The following is a 10,276-nucleotide window of genomic DNA, read 5'->3' as shown; positions in this document are numbered from 1 at the left end:
AAACCCAAACAAAACAAAGCCCAAATAACCAAAACCATACTTTTTGTAATTATTTTTGGGTATATATTGACCGTTTTCAAAAGATGAAGACGCGTCGGGTACAAGTTTAGAAGTTGTTTATCGGTACTTAGGGCTGTAAACGAACCGAACGAACACGAACGGAGGCTTGTTCATGTTCATTCGTTTAATTTAATCGAACAAACGAACGAACACGAATGGAGGCTTGTTCATGTTCGTTCGTTTAACTTAACCGAAAAACGAACGAACACGAACGGAGGCTTGTTCATGTTCGTTCGTTTAACTTGTGTTCGTGTTCGTTCGTTTAGAAATAAGGTGTGTTCGTGTTTGTTTATGTTCGTTCGTAAACATGCTAAACGAATGAACATAAACGAACGGGCTAAATGAATATTATTTGAATTCAAAGTAAATAAATAAAAGATAATATATTAAACTTAATATATAAACGAACATAAACGAACGAATATAAACGAACGTAACCGAACGGTAAATGAACGAACAAAACTCTTGTTCATGTTCGTTCGTTTAACTAAACGAACAAAAAAATAGTTCATGTTCGTTCATTTATTAAATAAACGAACTTCCCGCCGAACGGTTCGCTGAACGTTTGGTTCGTTTACAGCCCTATCGGTACTATAAAACCATATTCTTTGTAATTATTTTTAGATGTATATTATGCTATATTAATTATATGGTGCCACCGTTTGAAAATTTTTCTGGGTCCGTCCCTGCCAAAGATACCATCCTTATATCTTCCAAAAGTTCATCAAATTTGTCTTCTGAATTCTACAAGCTCTATTTTGACAATGATAACGTAATCCGTCTTCTTTATAATAGCGACGAAATAACCAGTGTTTATTGGCCTAGCCCTTGGTTACGAGCATGGGAAGCAGGGAGGACTGCTTACAACAACACTCGATTTGCTTTACTTGATACCACAGGTCGTTTCAAGTCCACAGATGATTTCATGTTTGTTACCACAGACGTTGGCCAGACGCTTCATAGAAGACTGACACTTGATATTAATGGCAATGTTAGAGTTTATACTTTGAATAAAAGAAGTTGGACTGTTTCATGGCAAGCAATTTCAACACCATGTGAAATTCATGGGATTTGTGGCCAAAACAGCCTTTGTACTTACAGTTTTGAATCGGGAAGGAGATGCATTTGCATGCACGGGTACAAGGCCAAGAACCACACAGATATGTCTTTTGGGTGTGAACCTGTATTCCATCATACTGGACATCATGAAACATATGGATTCGTCAAACTCCCTCATGTGGAATTTTATGGGTTTGATTCTATCTATATCGGAGAGTCAACTCTCGAAAAATGCAAGCAGGCATGCTTGAATGACTCCAACTGTAAAGCCTTCCAATTCACTTTTGATATAGGGATGGGTACTTTCATTTGCTATGTCAAGACTTTGTTGTTCAATGGCTACTACTTGGGTACTCATTTCGTCACTTACCTTAAGCTACCTAAAAGTTATGTGTTATCCTACGATCGAAATGTCGCTAACAGGTCTAGCTTCAATTGCTCGAATTCAACAATCAAACTAGAATGAACATACGAGATAAAACACGCAAATGGGTCCCTCAAGTTTATGTTATGGTTCAGTGTTATCCTTGGTGGAATAGAATTTACATGCTTTATATTCTTCTTTTATATCACTCAGAAACCCTCAGGCAGAAGTAGAACAACGCAAGCCTACCTTGCAGTTGCTACTGGATTCAGAAGGTTCACATATGATGAGATAATGAAGGTATCTCAGAAATTCAGAGCAGAAATTGGGAGAGGTGGTGGTGGTATCGTGTACAAAGGCGTACTTGCTGACTCATGAATGGTAGCAATCAAGCAACTCCATGAGGCTAGCCAGGGAGAAGCTGAATTCCTATCAAAGATGAGCATAATTGGGAAGATAAATCATATGAACTTGATAGAAACATATGGTTATTATGCTGAGGGAAAGCATAGAATATTGGTTTATGAGTACATGGAGAATGGCTCATTAGCTAAGAACTTAAGTGCAAATCAGCTTGATTGGCRGAAGAGGTTTGAAATTGCAACAGGTGTGGCCAAAGGGTTAGCTTATCTACATGAAGAATGCTTGGAGTGGGTTTTGCACTGTGATGTTAAACCACATAACATATTGTGGATACTGATTACAATCCAAAAGTGGCAGATTTTGGCTTGTCCAAGTTATTCAACCGAGGTGCAACAGAAAATTCCATATTTTCCAAAATACGAGGGACTAGAGGGTATATGGCTCTAGAATGGGTGTTCAATCTTCCAATTACCTCAAAAGTGGATGTTTATAGATATGCGATGGTGGTGCTAGAGATGGTAAAAGGTCGGAGTCCGACATGTGATCAAACTGTTGAAATAGTAAGCTAGACCAGTTTGACCAGACAGTTTCATCCGTCAAATAGTTCTTAACCACCGTTACAGTTATGTCGGTTCTATGAATCATTGTGTCGGTTAAATTGTGGTTTAGATTTGTATATATATGTATGTTCATACTACTGGACATGTGCTGTGATTTTAATAAGAAAAAGTTGGTGTTTCTTTGTATATTGCATCTTACTTAATCCTTCCAACATTTTGGTATCAGAGCCATCATGGCTTCAAACGCTGCAAACAACAGCGCCTTCCAACCGCAACTGCCGAAATTGACGGGACGAAATTATCACCATTGGAGTGTGCAGATGAGAGTGTTGTACGAATCACAGGATCTTTGGACATATATCAAAAAAGGCTATATAGAACTTGTTCCTGTCGAAGGCACAACCCCTCAACAGATTGCAGACGATAAAGAGAATCGAAGGAAAGACAAGAAAGCACTGTTTTTCATCTTCCAGGCAGTAGATGAAAACATCTTTGAACGCATTTCCAATTCACGAACATCCAAACAAGCATGGGATATCCTTTACAAGACACATCGTGGGGAGGAACGAGTGAAAATAGTAAGACTGTAGACATTACAATGTGAGTTCGACAATACGAAGATGAAAGAAAACGAAAGCGTAGAAGAGTATTACAATAGAGTGATTGTCTTGTTGAATCAGATGAGGCTTAATGGCAAGACAAACGCAAATCAAAGAGTGGTAGAAAAGATTTTAAGAAGCCTTACAAGGAAATTCGAGTACATAGTCGTGGCAATAGAAGAATCGAAGGATATAGCAGATCTCTCTCTTGAAAATCTGTTGGGCATCTTACAATCACATGAACTGAGGATCAAACAGTTTGATACGCAACCCTTAGAACATGCCTTTCAGTTACAATTAAAACAAGGAAGCACAAGTGAGAGACGTAATGATTCTAGCGATAATAATAAAGGAAAGGGAAGAGGGAAACCTCTATCTCAAATCCAGTGTTACCACTGTCAGAAATTTGGACATACGATACGCTTTTGCAAGAAACGGATTGCAGAGGAAGGAAATGGATCTACCTTCATGCATAAAGAAGAAACGAAGGAAGATGATTCTATGTTTATGATATTAGAAATGGAAGAACAATCCTCAAATGATGTTTGGTATTTGGACAGTGGTTGCATCAATCATATGTCAGGAAACAAAAACTTATTTGTGTCGATAGATGAATCGGCAAAGAAAGAAGTCCGAACCGGAGATAACAAGAGATTAGACGTGCAAGGAAGTGGCAACATCTCTATAAAGACCAGAATAGGGAATAAAAGAATATCAAACGTATACTACGTGCCTGGCCTTAGACACAATCTGCTTAGTGTCGGACAACTTTTGCACAAAGGATACGAGGTTCACTTTGCAAAAGAAGCAGCTGAGATCAAAGACGCTAATAAGGTACTTCTTGGTAAAGTTTCTATGACACCTAATAAGATGTTTCCTATAAGATTTCAAGATGAACAGTTCTTTAGTTTCAACATGATAACTCAAAATTCTTCTCTGCTGTGGCATCATCGTTATGGACACATTAACTTTGACTCACTCTCTTACATGTGTCGTCACAATATGGTTAGAGGGACGCCTACAATAAGTAAATTAAAAGAAATCTGTGAGGCTTGTACGCTGGGAAAGCACTCAAGGGAGTCCTTTCCACATGATAAAGTATGGAGGGCTTCAAAGGTCCTTGAACTCATTCACTCGGACGTATGTGGACCAATGAGGACGGTTTCAATCGGTAGAAGTAAGTATATTCTAACTTTTATTGACGATTTTAGCATAAAGATCTGGTTATATTTTTTGAAAGAGAAAGGAGAAGTTTTTGGTATGTTTGTGAATTTTAAAACCTTCGTTGAGAACCAAAGCGAACAAAAGATAAAGTGTATACGAACTGATCGTGGAGGTGAGTTCAATTCAACCCAGTTTCAAGAATACTTAAAGGAGAACGGGATTCATCATCAACTTATGACAAGTTACACCCCCAACAGAATGGGGTAGCGGAGAGGAAAAATAGGAGTTTACTTGAAATGGCTAGAAGTATGCTTAAAAGCAAAAAATTACCTGATATGTTCTTGGCCGAAGCCGTCGCATGTGCTGCATATTTGATGAATAGGGCTTCTACTAAATCCCTTGATGATGTAACACCCCAAGAAGCTTGGTGCGGACACAAACCCGGAGTAAGTCATCTTAGAACTTTCGGTTGCCTAGCTTATTCACATGTTCCTGAGCAAAGAAGAAGTAAACTCGATGACAGATCAGAAAAAGTGATATTTGTTGGTTATAGTGATCAATCCAAGGCATACAAGTTGTATAATCCTCTTACCAAACGAGTCATAATCAGCAGAGATGTCTTATTTGATGAAGACAAAGCTTGGAATGAACCTATTGAAAATAGTGATGGCGTACGAGTAGATTTGAATGATGACAAGAATAAAAGTCCGATACGTGAAAGGAATGATACTAATGAAAGTCCTCCGTCGCCTTTTAACTCTCCTTAATCCACCCACGATGAAGACTTGTCCCCATCAAGCTCCGAATCCATCCACAATGAAGACTCGTCCCCATCAAGCTCCGAATCACCTGCAAAGAAGTATAGAAGCTTAAGATATTTATATGAGAATACTCAAAGACTAAATCTAGATGATATTGTAGATTCCGCTCTCTTCGCAGATGCAGATCCAGTTCTATTTGAAGAAGCATACAAAAATGAAAAATGGAGACGAGCAATGGATGAAGAAATAAAGGCTATTAAGAAAAATGGTATGTGGAAATTGGTAGATCTACCCGAAAGGCATATATCTATTGGCGTCAAATGGATATACAAAACCAAGTTAAATGAAAAGGGTGAAGTTGATAAACAGAAAGCAAGGTTGGTCGTTAAAGGATATAAACAACAGCATGGGGTTGATTTCCAGGAGGTTTTTGCACCAGTCATACGAATGGAAACAATAAGGTTAGTTCTTGCCATAGCCTCTCATAAAAAATGGATGGTCCATCAAATGAATGTCAAATCTGCGTTTTTAAATGGATTTATTGAAGAGGACGTTTGCATAGACCAACCCCCTGGTTACGTTGAAAAAGGGAATGAGAGGAAGGTATGTCACTTGAAGAGAGCCTTATACAGACTTAGACAAGCCCCACGGGCTTGGTACAGCAGGATAGAAAAGTACTTCATTGAGAATGGTTTCCAAAAATGCATTTACGAGCACACCTTATTCCTCAAAAATGACAAAGGTATGTCCCTTATCATATGCATCTATGTAGATGATCTAGTTATTACTGGGAATTCTCATGAGGTGATAGAAGACTTCAAGGATTCTATGAAAATGGAATTTGAAATGACGGATATGGGCTCACTTCATTATTTTCTGGGCATTGAGATAAAGCAAAGTGAAAATGGAATCTTGATTTCTCAGCAGAAGTATGCTAAGGATCTGCTAAAAAAATTTAATATGAATAACTCTGAGCCTATCTCAACTCCCATGGAGTTTGGACTGAAACTGACTAAGAGTGGGTTAGAAGATCATGTTGACCCAAGATTATATCGAAGCGCCATAGGAAGTCTTATGTACCTTACTGCTACACGCCCAAACATTATGTTTCTAGTTAGTGTGATGAGTAGGTTCATGGAAGTTCCTAAGCAAAGCCATTAGGAAGCAGTCAAGCGAATTTTACGATTCATAAACGGGACTCTTAATCATGGAATATTTTATGGAAGAACTCAGGAAACAAATCTGAAGGGTTTTTGCGATAGTGACTTTGGGAGTAGCTTTGATGATGGGAAAAGTACTATGGGCTACATCTTTAACATTGGATCTGGAGCAGTCTCGTGGCAATCGAAGAAGCAGAAAACTGTTGCGTTATCTTCTTTCGAAACAGAATATATGGCTTTAAGCATGGTCGGATGTCAAGCTCTATGGTTAAGAGGAATCATGAAAGACTTACAGATGGAGCAAGTTTCTGCAACAAAAATTCTTTGTGACAACAAGTCCGCCATTGCTCTCACAAAGAACCCCGTGTTCCGTGGCAAGAGTAAGCACATAAGGATTAGACATCATTTTATTAGTGAATTGGTTCACAACAAAGAAGTTGAAGTTGATTTCTGTGGCACGAAAGATTAGGTTGTTGATATCTTGACTAAGGCTCTTCAAATGGGAAATTTTGAGCGTTTGAAAAGGAGCTTGGGATGGTATGCGTCTAGCTTACGGGGGAATGTTGAAATAGTAAGCTAGACCAGTTTGACCAGACAGTTACATCCGTCAAATACTTAGTAACCACCGTTACAGTTATGTCGGTTCTATGAATCATTGTGTCGGTTAATTATGTCGTTTAGATTTGTATATATATGTATGTTCATACTACTGGACATGTGCTGTGATTTTAATAAGAAAAAGTTGGTGTTTCTTTGTATATTGCATCTTACTTAATCCTTCCAACACAAACAAGTGATGATAACGAAAGGACGGACCAAAAAACTCTTGTAAGTTGGGTTAGAGAGAAGGTCCACGAGGCAACTAGAAGTTTGACAGAAACCCAAATCGTTGAGATATTGGATCCTGTTATGAGAGATGAATATGACCAAGGCCAGATACAAATTCTTCTGAATGTGGCTCTCAAATGTGTTGAGGAAGATAAAGATGCCAGACCAACCATGAGCGAGGTCGTGAAGATGCTTCTCCACCCTGAGATGAATATATGACTAATTAATGCATGTCGACTAGCATTTGGCCCAATAAAGAAATTCATTCATACCATATTGTATTGTGTGATGTTCTTGGTTATGAGGGAGGGTAGGGGCATGGGAACCGGTCTGCCCCCTATTCCTTCTCATATGTAATAGTAATACCCTTACTTGATCGATCATATGGTGTTTGATCAAGTGTTATCGTCCTTATGGTCACTATAACTTGGTGAATTTTTTTATTGATCAATATTACTGTGACAAGTATTAATATTTTTATCCTTATCGAAAATTTAGGATGTTTTTGTTATAGAGAAATTTGAAAGATAAGAACTTAATGCATATGTGGTTTGTCTGAAGACCATCAAGAAACCCTTTCTACCCTATATATCCAGACAAGAATGGTAGGTATTTAAATATTTGGTATAGTTTTATACTACATAGACAAAGGATCATGTGATAAAAGGAGTAAATTTGAAAAACGCAAGAAAAGATCTGAATATTTGATCACTTTTAATCTCATGCCTACCCATGAATTGCGCTTTAGAAGAGAATTGATATCGTGCATCTCAGTACACCTCATTTGTGTTCACATTTAGTTAAGATTGATCCAAGAATAATGATTTTTTTTTACGTTTCCCACAATAACTTCCTTTTTGATCATATCGGAATATATCCAACGTATAACATATAATAGTTGAAACAATAAGTTAGAACTTTATATACTTGTTCTTTCAAAACCAAAAATCAATCTTTGGCTTGGTAATAACTTGTTAAAAATATTTGACTATCCACTAATTTACCTACTAAAATATCACCTATTTCTACCCAAGATCTCTGCATTACAATTCCATTAATTTTTGTCTAAATTTCGGAGTAAATGGGCTTTTAAATACGGTATTTTATTAGTGACCCTTTCGGGGAAATAAATGTGTTCCACAATAAAGAAAGAAGAAGAAGAATGTGAATCAATACCATACAATAATTAATAGGGACAAGCATAATTTTAGTTACCTACATAATTTGTAGAGCATTCTTTAAAGATTGGGGAGTAATTTACACCTTAATTATAACAAAAATTTAACTTTGTGATCAAACTTAGTGGTATCACCGTTATTCAACTTCTAGATTTCTCTTCTTTGCTAGCTAATGGCATTTCACAAGTTCAAACTTTGAGATGTTTAATGGACACTATAACAAAATTAGGTTTATATGATATCAATAATTTTTAAGTATATTAATAGACGACCGTTTTATAAGACTTAATCTATATGAACAAAATATAAAACGTCATAACTAAAGATATTGTAATAAATTGATAGAATGTTTTTGGACATCTTAACAAGTACTTTGAGACATTTTCAGTGCAAAACGTCACATTAGCAATTTTATATGACACTTTTGAGAAAGTGTCATGTAAACTCATATTTTTATAGGACGCTTTTTCAAATAGTGTCCTATAAAATTGCTAATGAAATGCTTTATACTAAAATTGTCCTAAATAACTTGTTATGATGCCCCAAAGTGCCCTATAAACTTATTACAATGCTTTTAGATATATAACGATTTATTTTTTGGTCCTAGAAATTATGTCATATAAAGTGGTCTATTAGTACGCTTACATTTTTTTAGCGTCCTATAAACCCAATTTCACTACTAAAAAATCTGGTTTTCCCGACGGCAAAATCCGTCGGAAATCCGTCGGAAAAACAACTTTCCAGCAGATTTCCGACGGATTTTGACGTTGGAAAAACCCCCGCCACTAATGCATTTTCCGACGGAATTTCCGACGGATTTGTATTTTCCGACGAAAAAATCCGCCGGAAATCCGTCGTACAATTTTATAATATGTTATCCATTATCCGGGTTAATTAGAAGTAATATAAAATGAGATTAGATTTACCGACGGAAATTCCGTCGGAAATCCGTCGGTAAACTTTTTCCATTTTTTTCCAAAATAATAACTGGTTTTTATTTCAAAAATAAAAATAACATTTTTCCGATGGATTTTGCCGTCGGAAAACTTTTTCTACTTTAAAATATGAAAATATTTTTTTTATTTGTAATAGACGGAAAATATTTACCGACGGATTTTCCGTCGGAAATCTGTCGGAAAATCCGCCAAATTTTTTTTAAATAAAACTTATATCTAATTATTTACCGACGAATTTTTCCACCAGAAATCCGTCGGAAATTTAACTGGTACAGGAAAAAAAAAACCAAAAACATCAAAAAATCAAAATATAAAGATCCTATCATTAAATACAAATTATACAATACACAAATATGTCATAAATACCTCATATGATTATCCGGACGAAATAATATACATATATAAATTCGATTGATGACGTTAGTTTATAAATACACTATATCAAATCTATTGCGGCAGGGTCGGCGGAAACTGTTGAGATTGTGTAAACCTCTTCATCATATCCATCATGTTTGCATGCTCTTTCTTCCGGATCTCATCTTCCTTGTTTCGGATCTCTTCTCGGCGAAGAAGTTCCTCAACCTCCTTCTGTCGGATTTCATCTCGAGTGCGCATTTCTTGAATTTGGGACTGTAAGTTGTTAATGAACTACAAATAAAATAAAACGTTAAACTTTCTAATAAGAAGTATAAATGAAATAAATAAACATCAAAGGTTTAAGATGTACACACCTCACTATCTACATTAGGTGATCCACTCGAGTTTGCTTGTGAGGATGTCCCGGTCAAGACCAAATTGGGATCTTCATTGTACCCGAACCCAAATAGACGGCCTTTCCTGGATCCCCCAACCGCCTCATTCCACAAGTAAGTATCAACTAGGGGATGGGTCGAGGGATCCTCACCGTACTTTTCGGTGAGATTGTTTGAATAGGTACCCTGTGATTTAAAAAAATACTACTAGTCAATTTCAACAGCATAACGACTGTAAATGAAACGTTTCCAACTAAAACAATCCTAACATTTGTCCAACAAATGGCAACCCAAACTCTCTCTCTCTCTATGTATATATATATATATATATATATTAACATTCTAACTTAAACAATCCTAATGTTTGCCCAATAAATGGCAACCCAAACTAGATAGAAATATATATCTCACACACATACACTAACATTTTAACTTAAATAATCCTAACGTTTCTCCAACATACGACAACCCA

The 10,276-nt window shown here is 36.5% G+C and overlaps 1 pseudogene; it reads left to right on the top strand.

Annotated features, from left to right (window-relative positions):
* LOC112502624 overlaps window positions 1–7,137 on the top strand; it is a 36,550-nt pseudogene extending 29,413 nt beyond the window's left edge.
* The last annotated feature ends 3,139 nt before the right edge of the window (window positions 7,138–10,276 follow it).

The sequence above is a fragment of the Cynara cardunculus genome, unplaced genomic scaffold, assembly GCF_001531365.2.
Source record: "Cynara cardunculus var. scolymus isolate 2C unplaced genomic scaffold, CcrdV1 Un_Scaffold_1677, whole genome shotgun sequence".
Lineage (NCBI taxonomy): Eukaryota > Viridiplantae > Streptophyta > Magnoliopsida > Asterales > Asteraceae > Cynara > Cynara cardunculus.
This window is presented reverse-complemented; position numbering and strand designations above follow the sequence as displayed.